This window comes from Rhinolophus sinicus, chromosome 17 (genome assembly GCF_057876585.1).
Source record: "Rhinolophus sinicus isolate RSI-liver-muscle chromosome 17, RSI-T2T, whole genome shotgun sequence".
Taxonomy (NCBI): domain Eukaryota; kingdom Metazoa; phylum Chordata; class Mammalia; order Chiroptera; family Rhinolophidae; genus Rhinolophus; species Rhinolophus sinicus.
The window spans coordinates 22,475,163-22,494,813 of NC_142517.1; the positions used below are offsets into that span (position 1 = coordinate 22,475,163).

Consider the following 19,651-nt stretch of genomic DNA (forward strand, 5'->3'; position numbering starts at 1 on the left):
TTTTAGGACCAATAAACAAAACTCAGATTTGTGATCACTGTTGTAATTTATAAATATTCAATAGAAATCATCACAGAGTGAGATCTTACACTCATTCATTCAACCAATAAATGTTTAATTCTTATTATGTGTGAGGCATTGCAGGGGATACAATGAAAAATAAGACATGGACTTTGCCCTCAAGGGGCTTACAGTCTAGTATGGAAAAAAATAAACAAGCACTTAGATAGCCACAACATAAAGGAGAAAGTGATGTGTCATAAGAAAGAATCAGTCAATGTGCTATGGAAGTCATTAACACTGGTAGACACTTTTTAAAAAAAAAATTTATACTGTAGGGTCTACATAGCTAATAAAAATAAAAAGAAAGACCAACGATCATTTTGAAGTTTTAAGTGCCAAATTTTGTGAATCAATGGTTGAAAAAATCTGCAATATTAGTGTAGTTTAAGTCACTACTCACCAGCCCTTAGAAATGTTTGATCACAGAGTAACAACCTATTAGAAATACCATCTTGCAAGTGTTTATAACCAGATGTAAATTGAATAATCTAATATTTAGGGATGAAAGAATCATTTTCATGTAATAAAGGCACAAATTAACTATCCAAAATACTCATGACACATTACCTTCTTGCACAGAAATTGACTCAATAAGATTAAGATGATGAAGAATTCCTCGGTGGCTCAAGTGTGCTCCAAGGAAAGCTAGAAGGTTGTACAGTTAACTCCCAGGGTGTAACTCTAAACCATACAACCTACTACCTCAACCCGGATGCACACAGCTTCAACTGTTGCTTCAAACTCCTTATCATATCTTCAGTCAGCTCCTCCAAATATGGCGGCCATACACCTAAGGGCTTGGCAAGGATGTAGATATAATACACTAACATTTTACCAATCGACTTAATATGTGCCCACTAGGACTATCTTAACCTCTTCGGTTTCCAGAATAGGTAATACAAAATGTTTTCTGACATCTCTCCTGGCATAGTTCTACTAGCAATTAATAATATTTTAAAAACCCAATAGCATTCTGCTTCATTTTTCAAGAGAAAAAGGCTCAATAGTAACACATAAATCCAGTGTTGTCTTTAATTTTCTTACTGAAGTTGATGAGATGCGCTAACCACTGAAATATGACCTGATGTTTCTGAACAGTATCTAGGCAGATCTTGGTTCAAACCATGCTATAAAAAATTAAAGTTTATTAAGCAATTTACTACACTTGGATTCAAACTTGAGGAGCTGAGATATAAACGCTTCCAAGTGGTCAACAATTGAATCCTGCCTTGTAAGACAGCTGAGAATTAATACATACATAAAAAATGAAGGAAAATATAATTACCTCAAAAGTACTCAACTAGAGTTTAACCGGAGTTTGACTGAAATATTATTGAACAGCACTGTGTATAGCATTTTGTCAGATTACCACACTGACACAGACCCATAGAAGCGAGCTTGTGCGGTCCACTTCACCACAAGATCGGATCTACGGGTTTATGCCGATGGGCAACATCTCACATGGCCTCCCTATTAAAGCAGAACTTGTAAATAACTGATGAAATTAAGAAATGAGCATAATAATATCGGTCATTTAGTATAAATATTTTAAATGCTGAAATGTTCTAAGTATGCATATTCCCATTTAAAGGCCTTAATAAATATTCTAAGTACAGGTTTATATACATGAGAATTTAAAAAATACTATATTGAAAGATTTTTTTCACAGATTACTTTTGTTTAATAGTGAGCATTTTAAAATTAGGCTATTCTAATTAACGATGAGTTTTAAAAGAAAGAAATCCGTCCACGTATGTATAAATTATGTAACTGTGAGGCAGGAATGTAGTGTTATGAGCCTATAATTAAGACCAAGTTAACTATTAAGCTAATTGTGTAAGAGTTAGATTGTGTTTGTTCTAATTCTTATAAAACCTCACATACTGGTTTCAAGGAATTGATAACATAACTTTCTCATAAAACAAGTAAAGTCTTGTTGACTAGGTAGAAAACAAAGGAAGTTATTTAAAAGTCCTAAAAATATATATATAGCTGTCTATATTTGGAATAATATTGAAATTAACAATATTTTCATAATTAATATCAAATAACTAAAATTAATCAAACATGAATAGCATTATTACTACTACTGTGCGCTAACATTTATACTCCAGATCTATTGCATAAAAGAGGATATGATCTCTCTTATACATGATATATATAAATATATTTTTCAAAAATGATATAGCTAAAACAATATATGGCTATATACAACTCTCACCTGGTCAACAGGTTGGGCAAAAATAATTATTTAAAAAAAATTAAATCACCAGACAATAAGCAAACACACAAAGAGTAAACATAAAGCCAGCCATATACCCCTTTTTTTAAGATTCTAAGCTCAACAGCAACAAAATTATAATTTGTGCCATCATTAATCGTTTTACTCATATCAACAATATTTAGCATTTTTAAATTATACCTTCATTGTGAAAAATAGTAATACTATATAAAATTTTCTGGTTTTGCATGTTTTGAAATAAATGTTTTATAGACTTTACATGACGAATTCTGTCTACGTAATTTTCACCATTACTTGTATTCAAATTATTCCCATAGTTATTAATAAGTATAGTAAAAAAATCAACATTCATGCATTCAATTATAGTAAAAATATTTCAACATAAATTCATAAATTTATATATGAAATTAAGAGCAACCTTGTTTTGGGTTTTATCAAAACTATAAGAATGTATACTTTGCTTTCATTGTCTTATTAGATCATATATTTTTAAAAAGCATGACTTTACTCCCTCCCCACAGATTTCTCTTCCCTACACATGGTACAACAAATTATAAAATACACTTTTTCTTTTTTCCTAAACAACTTTCTATTCAATCATATTTCACCTATGTTATATGGATGTATATATAGACATATAAGCAAAGGGACTCAAAGTGTATACTGCTCACAAACTCAGACAAATTTTTTCACAAAGTAAGTAATATTTTAAATTCTCAAACCATCAATGAAAATTCCAACAGCTAGGTTCATAAGGAATATGAAACGAATTCTTATAACTAAACACAGTCAAAATTATTGTTTCTCTTAAAAAATATTAGCTGCTCTTTTGCTTTTTATTTTTACCTGAGATGATTTCTCCTATGATCACTGTCTTCACTTCTCATATCCATTTTAAGTTTTTCCCTAAAACAACCACAAAAGGAGAAATATCAGACAGCTGCTCTCTAGGAGGAGCATTTGGGTAGATGGTGGGAAGGAAGGTAGACGATCGAGAAGAAAACACAATATCAAAATGGGCAAAACCTTTTAAACTATTCTTTTAAAAGGCTTGGAAGACTCCTAGAGCCCCACCCAAGGCTACTCATATGACATATAATATGGTTTCATAGTTTGCATTTATGCGTTCATTTTGGTTGGTGTTGTTTTCACAGTAACAGTTTTGAAAGTGAAAGGAGGCATGGCTGTTGAAGAAGCGACTAGGTTTTGCACAATGAACTAGTGAAAGCTGAAAAGAGATTTGGATTTGGCATGGAGCTTAATAAGATAATTAAGAGTATAGAGATTAATGGTTCCTAAAAATAACATTTAAAATAATGTTTTTCAACTAAAGGGTCTTGAAACATGAAAACAGGTTTATAAATGTTAATTAAGCCTGTGAAAGTTGATGTTACATTAGCTGAGGCAGCATAAAGGAACAAGAGCTGTTTTTTAAAATAATTAGGAAAGAATAACCCCAAAACTTAATAAAACGTTTATTTGAATGTTACCAGTACATAGGGTAATTGTTATTTCCCATAATTCTTTGTAGAATAATAAAAAAGAAAGTAGAATTCATCGGTTCTGTAATATTTTCTCATTGTTTACCCTATGTACTTTCAATATAATAAAATATGATTTTAAAAGCACAAGTTTGCTTAAAGTTGGCAAATATTACAGTATCAATTTGTAATACGCAAATTATTGTATACTGTATCATTAATATATACTGCATATTTCAAAAACATTTTCTTTTTAACATATTTTAAACATGTTTAGAAAGTTTTACTCAAAATTAAAATAGGTGGAATACATCTGCTAATCCTTTCTCATTGAACCAGGCAAAATTGGGTTTTGTTATAAAATGCTTAAATTGCTTAGCAATATAATTCTACAAACAGACATAATAATTAGAATGCAATGCATTTATCAGCTGAGCCAATATATTGTTTTTAACTTAAAACAAGTTTGTATGTACTTTTTCCACTAAAACAGTTAATGGATATTTCCAACACTTTTGCAATAGTTCTAAGACAAATGCTTTTTTTAAAAGTATATTTTTTTTAAAAGTATTATGTGGAAAGAGCTTCTTTCATACTTAGCAACTGAGAACATGACCTTTTCAGCTACATTTCTGTAATACTGAAATTCTGGTAAATTATTTAACACTAGCTTCGCTCAAACTAATTTTATTTATCAGTAGTTTAATGCATATTCTAATATGACCCGTTTTTTAGAAGTTCAAAAAGTTTTTTTCTTCCACATTTCAAACTATGAGTCACAGTACATGAAAGATTTAGTTTCTTTACCAACTAGGTCTAAACACTCACTTTTCTTAGACAGCAAAAATTAATACTGTACACAAAAAGCACAGAAAACAGTAATGTCATTTCAAAGCTTCTATGTACAACAAAAATAAAAACATGTACTATATTTCTCATAGAGATTTTTCTATTTTTACTTAAGTTTCTATTCTAAACAGGATTAGAGCAAGAGAGCCAAAGGAGAAAGTTAATAAGAGTAAAGTGGGTGATGAGTTAAATAAGAGTAAACTGAAAGTTCAAGGATTCCCTTTTATATAATATAACAGTAGGCTTTAAAAGAAACAACAAAAAAAGTTATACCTGATATGAAAGGTGCGATTTCACCAAGTGCAACACATTGCTAATTATGCCATATTTTTGAAATAATAAAAATAAAGAAGGCTCATTTAGTAATGTTGCCTTATAAAGCTGATTTACAAAGCTCGATGTCTCTGCAGTTATACAAGCCAATGTTTGCCTTTTTTTTTTTTTTTTTTTTGGTTTGTTTTGGTTTGGATTTTTTGTTTGTTTTTGTTTTTGAGCAGGAACGTCTCTCTTTTTTTTCCCCCAGCACTGTTGCATGGAGTGGGACAAACTCTGATATTTTTTCTCTTCAGGGCTCTTGTTATTTCTTGGAGAAAAGTACCAGGGTGCTTGTCTTCTTTTTCTTCCTTCTCGGTATTCCAGGCACAAAGCACTGCACAGAAGCTGCACCAATCCTTGCCGTCCCTGGCAGAAGAATGGTAGAAGGTGGGAGAGACCAGGAATCCTTCCAGGCTCTGCTGACTTTAGAAATGAGGATTGCACACGTTTGTCTCCTGAACCAAAAGGGTGAGAAGGCAGGGTGCCAGTTTGCTACACTGCTGCAATGATCTCATGCTCACTGCTGCTGTCGTCCTGTTTGCCCAGTTCAAATGCCTGTTCATTATAAACCAAAAAAAAAAAAAAAAAAAAAGAACTACTTGGATTCTTCAGCAAGCAGAATGGGTATTAACATTAAAAAATATCAGCAGTAAGAAAAAAAGCAAAAAGCGAAATGCACATATAATTTTAGGATTCACTTGTTATGCCTCAATATTCTGTTTATATTTTCCTTCTTTTTCTTTTTTTTCCTATTTGGAGATAAGCAGCAGAATTTATCAGGCGTGAAAGGGACAGCCTCCTGGTGGCCTGCCAAAAACCCAGAATAAAGGCGAAGTTGTGCTTCAAAGCTCAGTCGCTTGCTGAGTCTGGCTAAAGTCAAGTATTAAGATCCACCATTTTCTGAGCCATGCTAGAAAAGAAGAAAAAAGTCAGGACGGTTGCTGCTTTCCAAGTCTCCGTTGGCACCATCACAAAATCTCAGTCGTAAGGTCACATGATTCTCTGCCAAATGTAGAGTGCGTCCCCATCAACCATTCTGCTGATACTGCGAAGGCAGCTATTGTCTCGTTTAGACCCAAAGTTCAGCCCACTCTTCATTGAATTAGCTGAAAAACGCATCACCTTTGGGGGCTGGGAGTCATGGAAACGTCTACCTGGCAAGCTGCCCACTTTTTCTGCCCATCAACCAGAGATGGAATTGTGCTGCCTAATGCAATGATGACTTGGAATGTGAAGAGTCGTCCAAAGTGAATCTGATTCTTGCAACGCCTGTTTCAGTTTGCACAGAAAACTCTGGCTTCTTGTAGTTCAGAGGAGGGGGGGTGGGAATCTTTCCTACTAAATGTAGCAAATAAAGGTCTGAACATGCCTACTCTGCAACTTTATTTCACAACACACCCAAATTGTTCTCAAATGAAAAGATTGAACTCCCTGCAAGTCTTCTGAGTTTAAGGGATGCCTTCCACTGTTTCCTTTTCCTTCACAGCGAATGCAACAAGCAGGGTATTTGTTTAAGATTTAAAATCTCAGAGATTCTTCTTGTTTTTTACTACTTTCTGATTTTATCTGGGACTGATTTGGGGCTACATGGCCACAAAATCCACTGGCAAACCTGGGGATGCCTGATTGCTGCAATCTCCGTCAAAGTGGTCCCCTGAGAGGAGAGCCAGTTGTCTCTTTGACCACACAAAACCCTGAAACTAGGTCCTGTGGCAATCCTCATCACTACCTAGCACAGATGCTGTGCATGTTTGCTGAGATGGACTCATGGAAGAAGTGTTCTTTCTGTTCCTTCACTACCTACAGTTTGAAAGATGCAGGTAATGTATCAACAGCTCTTAGGCAGTAAAATGAAACAATTCCCCCTCCCCAATGAATTTCCATTCTACCAGGCGACTGAAGTTCCCATGGACAAACATTTCCATACTTTCGAACAAAAGCACATTTCCTTAAGCAGAATCTAAAGCCAATTGGAAAAGCAAGTCTTATTAGTATTTAAATCAAGCATAGTAGTACTTAAAAGAATCATGTTCTCCTATCTGCATTAAAAAAAAAAAAAAAAGAGAGATGTTTCAATGATGGGAAGATCTTTATCTAAAGTATAATTATGTTGGTAAAATTTTAAAGTTACATCCAGGGATTTACAAAATGATGGACTAACATTATCCCTCCTCCATGTATACACACCACACACACACACACACACACACACACACACACACACACAGCACAATATATGACAAAGATATAAAAAGATAACCCAACCCTGACTTGCCTGATAAAAGAAAACCATTAAAAAAGAAAAAGATTCAGGGATCTAGGAAACATCCTAAAAATGGTCTTTTTTTAGTGTCATGTTCTTCAGTTCACTTTCTTTAGGAGCAATAGGAGTAAATGTGCACAAATACACACATACGCATATACACACGCACACACACACACATTGGAACCATTCTGGCGTCCTCCCCATATGTAATTCAAAATACAAACAATTCTAAACCATGAAACAAAAACTTACACATGCGATGAAATTAAAATTGCTTTTTCTACGTTGTGAAATTCTGGACAAATTTTGCTCATGTCTTAAGTGCTTAGAGTGCCTGATAGGTAATCAAGCATGGTATGCAGACACATCTGTCCCATGCTTCAGCACAGCAAAAAGCAAGTAGATAAGCTCTCACAGAAAGAAAATGTTAATTTTTCAGTTCTCATTCACTTATTCAGCAGATATTTATTAAATAAACGTAATAGGCACAGGGGAACAGCAATGAATCAAATCGACATGCCCCCATGTGGGAGTCATTCAAGAACTTTCAAGTGAGAAAAGCTCACTTCTAATCATAAGTGTTGCTGGTCCTAAAGGAGCATTTATTGGCAACAAACTAGTCAAGAAAGAAACTGGTAGAAAGTGGAAGTGAAATGGATATTAAAAAATAAAGGTAGAGATGTATTTTTTGTCTCAAGTTTTCTCTTTTTTGTATAAAATTTATTAATCAGATTTTTATAATTCTGTTTAATTTCCTTAAAGAACCTAATGTGAAAATTGCATGGTACCCAGCCAATTAAAAAAAAGAAAGAAAGAAAGAAAAAAGAAAAAAAGAAACAGGAGATGTTCATTTACAGGAAGATGGAGTAAACTTAGATTTTCCCTAATCCTACTGCTAAGTACAACTAAAACCCTGGACATTATGTATAAAATAAATGTAAGAAATATTCTGAAAGACAGATGAGTCAGGGACCTCAGGACCCAAAGATCAACATGGCGGTGAGGTCCCTGGATTTTAGTTTTGCCTTGTATATCCAAAACTTGTAGCTAAAGAAGTCTGTAATCGAAAGATACCAACTGGAAGACTAGAAAGCCCCAACAAAAGCCTGCTCTCTCTAGGCAAAGGAACAATAAAGGGCAGCCTAGAAAAAACAGAAAGCACTGTAACAATATTACTTTGCTTCAAACATCACACAAAGGCTCAATAGGGAGCCTAGCACTGATTCTTGCTAGACTAGAAAACAGCATCCTAACCTCCTCTCTTTAACCCCAGGAGGTATAGGGAAGTCTGAATAGGGAATTGAGACATTCACTCCTTCCAGGGGTTCCCTCCCTCACCCCAATACAGTGTCAGTTTCATAATTAAAAATGAGACAATAAACAAGAAGACATAACACATCAATATATAAGCTTCCAATCGGAGCACCAAAATATATAAGGCAACTACTAACAGACTTAAAAGGAGAAACTGACAAAAACACAATGATAGTAGGGTCCTACATATCCCATTGACAGCCATGGATAGATAATCCAAAGAGAAAATCAATAAGGAAATATCAGTCTTAAACAACACATTAGACCAAATGGATACAATTGACATTTACAGAGCCTTTCATCCTAGGACACCAGACTGTATATATTTTTCTAGTGCTCACAGAACCTTCTTAAGGATAGACCACATGTTGGGACACAAAAATAGCCTCAGCAAATTTAAGAAGACCGAAATCATACCACATACGTTCTCCAACCACAATAATTTGAAATTGAAGATCAGCTGCAAAAAGAAAGCAGGTAAAACCACAAATATGTGGAGATTAAACAAAATGTTACTAAAGAATGACTAGGTCAAAGAAGAAATAAAAGGAGAGATCAAAAGATATATAGAAACAAATGAGAATGAAAATACATTGTATCAAAATTATTGGGATGTGGTGAAAGCAGTATTAAGAGGGAAATTTACATCATTAACAGGCCTACCTCAAGAAACAAAAAAAATCCCAAGTAAACAATCTAACATTACATCGTAAAGAATTAAGAAAAGAACAAAAGAAACCCAAAATTAACAAAAGGAAGGCAATAATAAAAAAATTAGAGCAGAATTAAACGAAATAGAGAGCAAAAAGCCAATAAAAGAATTCCTGCAACAAAGAGCTGGTTCTTTGAAATGATTAATAAAATTGACAAACCTCTGGCTAGACTCACTGAGGAAAAAAGAGAAAAGACACAAATAAGCAAAATCAGAAATGAAAGAGAAGTTACGAAGGATACTGCAGAAACACAAAGGATCATACATGAATAGTATGAAGGACTATGTGCCAAAAAATTCAATAACCTAGAAGAAATGGACAAGTTCTTAAAATACATAGCTTCCTAGACTGAATCACAAAGAAATGGAAAATCCGAACAGATTGATCAACAGTAAAGAAATTGAAACGATCATCCAAAACCTCCACAAAATCAATGGTCCAGGACCAGATGGCTTCACTAGTGAATTCTACCAAACATTCAAAGTTGATTTAATACCTATCCTCCTCAAATTCTTTCAAAAAGTTGAAGAAGAGGCAATACTTCTTCACTCATTTTATGAGGCTAACATTACCTTGATATCAAAATGTGGTAAGGATAACACAAAAAAAGAAAACTACAGACCAATATTTCTGATGAATATAAATGCAAAAATCCTAAACAAAATACTAGCAAATTGAATACAACAATACATTAAAAAGATTACATATTACGATTAAATGGGTTTTATTCCAGGGGCCCAAGGATGGATCAACATACTTGAATCAATAAATGTGATACACCACATAAACAAAATAAAGGATAAAAATCATATGTTCATATCAATAGATGCAGAAAAAGCATATGACAAAGATACAACATGCATTTGTGATTGAAATACTTGGGAATAAAATGGGAATGAAGGAAAGTACCTCAACATAATAAAAGCCATGTATGAAAAACCCTCAGCCAATATTCCCTATGATCAGCAACAAGACTGAGATGCCCCCTGTCACCACTGTTATTCAACATAGTATTGGAAGTCCTAGCCAGACAGCAATCAGGCAAGAGAAAGAAATAAAGGGCATCCATATTGGGAATGAAGAAGTTAAACTGTCACTATTTGCAGATGACATGATTCTTTATATAGAAAACCTTTAAAATTCAAAAACCAACAAACAAAATATAGAAACCTATTAGGATAAATAAATAAATATAGTAAAGTTTCAGGACACAAAATCAATGTACAGAAATCCATTGTGTTCCCATAACAATGAATATACACAAAAATGAAATTTCAGAAAAAGAAATGAAAAAAAATTCTTTTTGCAATTGCAACAAAAAAGGATAAAATACCTAGGAATAAACTTTTTTTTAAAATTAAAGTTTATTGGGGTGACAATTGTTAGCAAGGTTACATAGATTTCAGGTGTACAATTCTGTATTACATCATCTATAAATCCCATTGTGTGTTCACCACCCAGAGTCAGTTCTCCTTCCATCACCATATATTTGATCCCCTTTATTCTCATCTACCACCCCCTCCCCTTTTACCCTCCAGTAACCACTAAACTATTGTGACAACATAGATGGATCTTGAGATTATATTGCTAAGCAAAATAAGTCAGACAGAAAAAGCAGAGAACCATATGATTTCACCGATATGTGGTATATAAACCAAAAGCAACAAACGAACAAGACAAACAAATGAGAAACAAAAACTCATAGACCTAGGAATAAACTTAACAAAGGATATGAAGGATCTATATACTGAAAGCTATAAGACATTATTAAAAGAAATTGAAGAAAACACACAAAAAATAGAAAGATATTCAATGTTCACAGATTGGAGATTTATTATAATTAAAATGGCCATAATACCTAAAGCAATATACTGATTTAATGTAATCCCTATCAAAATCCCAATGACGTTTTTTAAATGTATAAAACAATAAGTCATCAGGTTTGCATGGAATCACAAAAGACCCCAAATAGCTAAAGCAATCGTGAGAAAAAAGAACAAGGCTGGAGGTATCATACTCCCTGACTTCAAATTAGACTACAAAGTGACAATAATCAAAACAGCATGGTACTGGCAGAAAAACAGACACACAGACCAATAAAATAGAATTGAGAACCCAGAAATAAACTGACACTTTATATGGGCAGATAATTTTTGACAAAGAAGCCACAAACAAACAATGAAGAAAAGAAAGCCTCTTCAATACGTGATACTGGGAAAATGGGCAAACCACATTCAAAAAGAATGAAACTAGGCTGCTATCTGTCACCATATAGCAAAATTAACTCAAAATGGATCAAAGTCCTAAACATAAGACCAGAAACAATAAATTGCATAGAAGAAAGCTTAAGGTCCAGTACTAAATTTATGGAACTTGTGTTCAGAGAAGATTTTATGAATTTAACCAGAAAGGCAAGGGAAGTAAAAGCAAATATAAATGAATAAGACTATGTCAAACTAGAAAACTTCTGCAAAGCAAAGGAAACCATCAACAGAACAAAGAGGCAAACAACTGAATAGGAGAAGATATTTGCAAACAGCACCTCCAATAAGGGACTGATATCCAAAATACAGTGGGTGCCAAAAAATGTATACACATTTTAAGAAAGGAAAACTGTATTAAAATTGTAATACTCAATACATACCGATAAGATGAATAGGAGTCACGTTGACTTCTGCAATAACAAGAGGTGCTCAAAATGGTTACCATCAGCATCCAGATACTTCTGATTACAGCAAACTACTGTTTGAGCAACGTTGACCAAAGTGTCCACGTTGCAACCTGCACAACACACTTGTATACATTTTTTGGCACCTCCACATATAAAGAAATCATAAAACTCAATGACAACAAAAAAACCAAACGATCCAATTAAAAAAAATGGACAGAGGACCTGAACAGACACTTCTCCTGAGAAAACATAAAAATGGCTAACAGATATATGAAAACAATGCTCAGCTTCACTAGTTATTAGGGAAATGAAATTCAAAATCACAATGAGATACCATCTGACACCTGTTAGAATTGCTACTTTCAACAAGTCAAATAATAACAAATGTTGGAGAGATTATAGAGATAAGAGAACCCTCATACACTGCTGATGGGAATGTAAATTCGTAGAGCCACTGTGGAAAATAGTATGGAGGTTCCTCAAAAAATTAAACATAGAATTACCATATGACCCAACAATCACTCTTCTTGGGTATCTACCCAAAAAATCTGAAAACATTTATCTGTAAAAATATATGTACCCCTATATTCATTGCAGCATTATTCACAGTGGTCAAGATATGGAAACAACCCAAGTGTCCTTAGCTAGATGATTGAATAAAGAAAATGTGGTACATATATACAATGGAATATTACTTGTTCATAAGAAAATATGAAATACAGTCATTTTCAACAACATGGATGGATCTTGAGATTATCATGCTAAGCGAGATAAATCAGACGGTAAAAGTCGAGAACCATATGACTTCACTCATATGTGGATGCAAAACCAAAAGCAACAAACAAACCAGACAAACAACCAAAAACTCATAGATGTAGACAAGAGTTGAGTGGTTACCAGAGGGTAAACGGGGACAGGGGTGGTATGAGAGGGTAAAGGGAATCATATATACGGTGATTGATGTGTAACTGACTCAGGGTGGTGAACCCACAATGCAATATATAGATGATGTATTATAGAATTGTACACTTGAAACCTATATATTTTACTAACCAATGTCACTGCAATAAGTTTAATAAAGATTGAAAAAAAAGAAATGAGAAAAAGTCTCAAACCAATTTTCGTCGGTCCCACCACAATAACCAAGAAAAAGAAGAGCAAAGTCAACCTGAAGTAAACAAATATTAAGAATAAGAGCACAAATAAGTGAAATTGAAAATTTCAATTGTTACAGAAAAACAATAGAGAAAATCAACAAACGCAGGAGTTATTTCTTTGAATAAAACCAATAAACTTGACAAACTTCTAGCAAGACTGACAAAAAAGATAGAAGAAACAAATCACAAATTTCAGGAATGAAGCAGGGTATATCATTACAGACCCTCCAGGCATCTAAAGATAGTAAGGGAAAACTACAAACACTAAACTCTTAGACAACTTAGATGAAGTGGGCTAAATTTTCCAAAACACCAAATATTACAACTGACCCAATATGAGTTAGACCATTTGCTCAGTCCTATAACTATTAAGGAAGTTGAATTTGCAGTTTAAAATCTCCCTCAAGAAGAAATCTCCACACCCAGATGCTCTAGGTAAATAATTCTGACAAATATTTTAAAATAATTTAACACCAATTCTGTACAATGTTTGGAGAAAGTAGAAAAAGGAAAAGTTCCAAATTTATATGACGAAACTAATATTATCCTGAAAAACCCAAAGAGCATAGAAAAAGAGAAAAGTATAGACCAATATTCTTCACAAATATAGACTCAAAAATTCTTAATATATTATTAGCAAATAGAATCCAGCAATATATACAAAGAATTTATACCATGACCATTTGAGGTTAATTCCAGAAATGTAGGCCTGGTTCAATATCCCAAAATTAATCAATATAATCCACCATATTAACAGGTTAAAGAAGAAAAATTACTCAATGATATCAATGGATGCAGAAAAAGCGTTTGACAAAATTCAGCACCCACTCATGATTAAAACCTCTGTTACAAATAGGAACAGAGAGGAACCCCTCAATTTGATAAAAATATTGTACAAACAAAAACCCCTACCATTTATATTTAATGGTAAAAGACTAAATGCTGTCCCCCTAAGAACAGCAATAAGGCAAGGATGTCCATTCTCTCACCACTCTTATTCAACATAGTACTGCAAACTCTATTGCAGCTAGAGTAACAAAGGATAAACAAATAAGCAAATAAACAGGGAGAAATACAATGCTAGTTAAAATCACTCAAAAAAAGAATACTGAGGTATAGATCTAAAAAAAATATATAGAACTTGTATGCTGAAAACTATAAAATGTTTATTAAAGAAACCTAAGAGATCTGGAGAGACATATTATATTCATGAATTGCAAGTCTCAATGTAGTAAAGATGTCAATTCTTCCTAAATTGATATAGGTTTAATTAAATTCCCATCAACATCTCAACAAGATATTTTTTTAGAGATAGATAAAATTTTTCTAAACTTTATCTAAAAATACAAAGGAATTTGACTAGCTAAAAGAATTTTGGAAAAAAAATATTGAAAGGAATTATCAAATTTCAACTTATTTTATAATACTATATTATTTAATATACTATTTAATATTAGGCATAATATTATATATCCATATAATAATATATTAGTAATAAATACAATAATAGATTACTATTTGATTGTATTCAAGACTGTACAGTATTGGTCAAGGAATAGGTACATCTATCAATGGAACAGAACAGAGAATCTAGAAATAGACCCACACATATACACCCAAGTGATTTTTTGACAAAGATGCAAAATCTATGTAATGGAAGAAAAATAGTCTTTTCTATAAATGGTGCTGGAGTAATTGGATGTCCATAGGCAAAAACAAAAACAAAAACAAAACAAGGTAGAGAGAGAGAGAACTTTGACTTGTATCATACCTATTACACAAAACTACTTCGAAATGGTCACAGATGAAAATGTAACATAAAACTTTAAAACTTCTAGAAAATAACATAGAACAATGTCTTTGGGATCTGGGCCTGTGCAAAGAGTTCCTAGAATTGACACCAAAATCACAATCCATAAAGAAAAATTGATAAATTGTCTCTTCACAATTAAAAACTTTTACTTCATAAAAGACTCCACTAATAGGATGAAAAGGCAAGCTACAGGTGGGAAGAAAATATTTTCAAACCTCATATATGAAAAGACTAGTATCTATGAAATATAAAGAATACTCATAACTCAACAGTAAAAAAAAAAATAAAAAAAAATCAAACAATCCAAATGGAAAATGGGCAAAAGATAAGAAGAAACATTTCATCCAAGAGGGTATACAGATAACAAATAAGCGCATTAAAAGATATTGAACATCATTAGCCATTAGGAAAATGTAAATTAAAATCACAATGAAGTATCATTATACCCCTATTAAAAGAGCTAAAACTTAAAAAAATAAAATAAAATACTGATAACACTAAACATTGGTAAGGGTATCAGATCACTCATATAATTGCTGATTGAAATATAAAATGGTGCAGCAACTCTGGAAAACAGTGTCATATTATTTTAAAAACTAAACATATGCTTACCATAAGACACAGCAATTTGACGCTTGGGCATTTATCCCAAAGAAATGAAAATTTATGTTCACGCAAAAACCTGTACGTAAATGTTTACAGCAGCTTTTTTTATAATAGCCCAAAACTGAAAACAACCCAGATGTCCTACAACTGATGAGTAGTCAAACAAACTTTGGTACATCCATACCATGGGATACTACTCAGCAATAACAAGGAACAAACTATTGATACAATCAACAACCTAAATGATTTCAAGAGAATTATGCTGAGTGAAAACAGCCAATCCTCAAAAGTCACATTGTATATGATTCCATTTTTAAATTCTTGAAACGGTAAAATAAAAATGGGAACAAGTTAGCGGTTAAGGAGTTAAGGCAGGGGTTGGAGTGGGAGGCAAGTGGGTGTGGGTATAAAAGGGAAATATGAAGAATCCGTGTGGTGATGGAAGTATTATGTATCTTGGCTGTATCCATGTCGGTATCTAGGTTGTGATGTTGTACACCAGTTTTCAAGATGTTATCACTGGGGAAAACTGGGTAAGACGTATATGTATTTTATGTCTTATAACTGCGTAGGAGTTATCTCAAAATAAACAGTTCATTTGCTTATTTTTTAAGTAGCAAATACACGAAGGCAAATACTTTTACTGGTTGTTCGTACTATCTTTGTTCTATTGTAAAGAAAATGATCCTGGAAAAATCTGAATGTCCTATTGGTTTATTTGGACTTGATATCCCAGAGTGCTATTCAGTAAACAATGTTTTGATCAGCTAGGGAAATTAGCTTGAAAAAATGTTCAAAATAGGGCCAGCAGACTTTCTGCAAAGGGATAGAGATAAATGCTTTAGGTGCTCCATGTTATACAGTCTTGATTACAACTGTTTGACTCTGCTATTGGAGTATGAGAACAGTCATTAAACATATATAAACGAAAGAAAGTGGCAGTATTCCAACAAAACACGTAAAAGTGTGAAAACCATTCTTAGCAAGTAAACTGTACAAACACACATCCTGGATTTGGTCCACTGGCTACAGTTTGCTGAACTCTGAGCTAAATTACTTTTTTGGAATCTTTTACTATCTCATGATTCAGTTTTGTTTCCTTTTTATTTTGTTCTTGAACATCTTCTATACTGCAAAGGCTGCTAACTGCTCCCATTTAGGAATTCCCCTTCACTGTCCTTGCATCTATGTTTTCCTTTCTGACGTTGTCAAGTAATACAAACAGATGTTTTAATGTTGAAATGTGAGCTTGGGACAAAGTAGAAAATTGGAATAAAGTTACCTTCCCATATTATCTTTTTTTTTACATTTCTTCATAATTTTACTGAGAAATAGTGCAGCCTTTTAATGGGCCTCTAGAGGCAAACTACTTGAAAGATTCAAATTTGTATAGAATAGAAGTTGAAAATAAAAACAAACAGGCTATAAGAAACAGTGCATTATGTTGTGGTTGTTGGTCTTACTCCCATAGTGGTTGTGTGAGGGTGGGAACAGAAATGGTATTAAAAGCAGGAAAAAAAGCAGCTCATGACAATAGAAAAGAGATTGAAATTGGTAAATTAATAAAACAAGGAGGCCATTAGACTGGAGTGGCTTTAATGCCACATAGCCTTGTAAGCAAGTCAATACCTGAGCCTGTAATGCTTCAAGGTTAAGAAATTGAAACCTAAGAACAACCAATCACAACCAACTAGGCTTTCCCAAATAAGGCGACTTCTTAATCTATAGCCAAAAAAATAATTTCCTTGCTTTGCTTCCGTGTCTTCTCCTTACAAGTCTTTTCCCTGGTTCCCATGGGTGGAGTGCCTGTAAGCACTTCTAACCACTTCTGGTTTGGTGCTGCACATTTGGAATCAATTTTTGTTCAAATAAACTTTCAAAATTTTGATATGCCTCAGTTAAACGTTTAACAAAATTAAACTCAAATCATTAAAAATAAAACCATGTCAAGCACAAAGAGAAATTTAAAAACAAAGCCTAAATGGGAGTAAGAATAGTCAAAATACTCCTTGGAGGCCATTTGGGTAATAGGGTAGGCTACTACCAGAATTATTATTTTCATGAAAAACAAGACTCTTTCCTACAAAATTATGCTTAATTAATGACACTATAAAAACAGTTGTTCAATCATAAATGAAGAACATTCTGAAGTCCTCAGACAATATTGTCTAGAAATTCCTTAGAAAATTAGAATGAGTAGATGGAGAACAAAGCTGTTTTTTTTAATTAAGTGACTTCAAATAATTAACATAGAAAACTAAATTGCTTATTATTTTTACCTTCATAATCAACTAAACACGAAGACTCGTTAAGAGCTCTTGTCCATTAATTATCTTTGTATCAGATAGAAGATGATGAAAACATTTCAATTGGAATGAGAAGTTTTAAATAATACAATTTGTTAAAATACTGACCATAAAGTAAAATGAGATTTTCATTACAGATATGAGTTAATATGTGAACTTAAAAGTCATGTTAAAGCCCTTTATATAAATAGATGTATAGAGAAATATTAATTTATATTGAGCACTCTCAAATTGTAGGTCTGATGCTAAGCAATTTATGTGAATCAATTCCATTGATAACTCTAAGATTGATTTCTTGAACCCAAACTCTTATGAGCAAGAAGTTCATACACGTGTGGTTATCTTTGCTAGTATAATACTACCTATCACACTGGGAGAGAGTGTTGTTTTTAAGTGTGTGGTAACACTGTTTTAAGTGGCTTAGGGTTTTAACCATTACTTTTGCAGTAACTATGGAATTGAACATTTCAATTTTTAGTTTTCCAAAACAGAAACTGAATACATGCAATTTTCAGTGTATGGGTCTTGTCTAAGTAATTAAAAAAAAAAAAAAAAAATGCCTCTTTCTCTGATTTTGAATATCTGGTTCTTCTCAGATCTAGAGATTTGGCCCACAAGTAATTAGCAGATTCTTTCAGGCTTTGGCTGATTTAAGAATGTGGGGTACTAAGATCACCCTCCTCTCCTGAAACCATCCAAACTAGATTACAAGGGCCTGAAATACATTGATTTGAGGTGAAGAACAAAAATCAAACCCATAAATTCAAAGTGTATGCCATAAATGCTCTCCTTCCATGGGACTTTTTAACAGATGTTAGTACTATAGTAAGAATTTGAAAAGATAAATTATCAAATTTAAAATTAATAAATTTGGGTAGTTGAAAATATTGCAGACTGGTAAAATTTGTTAGTTGTCTTATTAATTTGCCTTAAGAAGAGTGTATATCTTAAATATGCATGGTATTTTATTGTTTGTTTCACACGTCAAGTGAGAATCACATATTAATCATGACAGTCTAGGAAATCTGGCATCTTTCTTGCCCACTTAGTAGGTCTGCTTTATATATTAACTAATTTTAGATTTTAATGGCAATGAAAGACTATAAGAACCTCTGTTGAGCAGACTGAAAGTTTGTATTAGAAGAGTTAAGCAACAAAGGAATAAATAGCCAAGATATTCCTGTCTGTTTAATAGGAAGTACCACAAGGGTATTCTTGAGTTGGTATCAAATGTTCACATGACTTATCCAATTGCATCCCCAGGAGTAAGTGGTAAAGCCTTTGGAAAGAAGCAGAGCATGAGCCAAAGGTGTCTAATCAAGAACTGATCCCAGATCTGAGGCAATATTGGGAGTACCAGTGGGAAGGGCATGATACTCAGAACTGAGAACACCTATTCATTATTACTTTTCAGCAACTGAATTATTTTATAGGAGAGTTTCTCGGCAGTCAAATAAATATCCTCAAGTGATGTTCAAGTCTAATGTTAGGATGTTTGTAGAATCAAAGCCAGAATAATTATTAGTTAATGCCATCCCAGAAAGGTAGTGGCTATCTATCCTACAAAGTATTAAAGGGCCTAAGTGCACTAAGGAACTATATTTTAATTTCCTATTCACCACATCTCCCTAGTCCTTTTTCCAGTGTCTGTTCTCAATTATAGTAGCACATTCTACTTTTGACAAGTCACACACGCATGACCTGACTTTACCATCATGCATAAACTGTCAATTACTGATATTTTAAAGTAATTTTGATTTCAGATAAAATTGCCCTCAACTTCCCGACTACTTGTGCTGCTGTAGTGTCATCTTGTAGGTTTGCATATCTTCTGTATGTGTGAGGACAGATTCTC

General features: G+C 33.2%; 1 protein-coding gene across 40 annotated transcripts in view; it reads right to left on the reverse strand.

Moving 5' to 3' along the window:
• LOC109447544 (uncharacterized) overlaps positions 1-19,651 on the reverse strand; it is a 661,414-nt gene that overhangs the window by 193,784 nt on the left and 447,979 nt on the right. For 31 of the 40 annotated variants that reach the window (XR_012494217.2, XR_012494213.2, XR_012494211.2 and 28 more), the window contains one exon: positions 3,152-3,211. The exons of 8 other annotated variants lie outside the window; for them this stretch is intronic. The gene's annotated coding sequence lies outside the window, so the exon portion shown is untranslated. Of the gene's footprint in view, positions 1-3,151; positions 3,212-4,908; positions 6,215-19,651 lie in introns of those variants that run through there. One more of the 40 variants, XR_002137383.3, reaches the window with a different exon arrangement.